The following is a 567-nucleotide window of genomic DNA, read 5'->3' on the forward strand; positions in this document are numbered from 1 at the left end:
CATGCCAATCTTACAGCCAACATCATACTCAATGGGCAAAAACTAAAACCATTTCTCCTAAGTAGAGGAACAAGACAAGGCTGCCCACTTTCACCACTCCTGTTCAACATAGTATTGGAAGTGCTAGCTATAGCGATCAGACAACAAGAAGAAATAAAAAGCATTCAGATTGGAAAAGAAGAAGTAAAACTGCCATTATTCACAGATGATATGCTATTGTACATAGAAAACCACAAAGACGCCATCAAAAAACTACCAGCTTTAATAAATGAATTCGGCAATGTAGCAGGATACAAAATTAATATCCAGAAATTGATGGCATTTTTCTACACCAATAATGAATTCACAGAAAGAGAAACTTTAAAAAAAATTCCATTTACCATTGCAACAAAAAAAATTAGGACACCTAGGAATAAACTTAACTAAATAGGTAGAAGACCTGTACTCGGAAAACTACAGGATATTGAAGAAAGAAATTGAGGAAGATATAAATAAGTGTAAGTACATATTGTGTTCATGGATTGGAAGAATTGATATAATTAAGATGTGCATAATACCCAAAGCACC

This window comes from Myotis davidii, unplaced genomic scaffold (assembly GCF_000327345.1).
Source record: "Myotis davidii unplaced genomic scaffold, ASM32734v1 scaffold879, whole genome shotgun sequence".
Lineage (NCBI taxonomy): Eukaryota > Metazoa > Chordata > Mammalia > Chiroptera > Vespertilionidae > Myotis > Myotis davidii.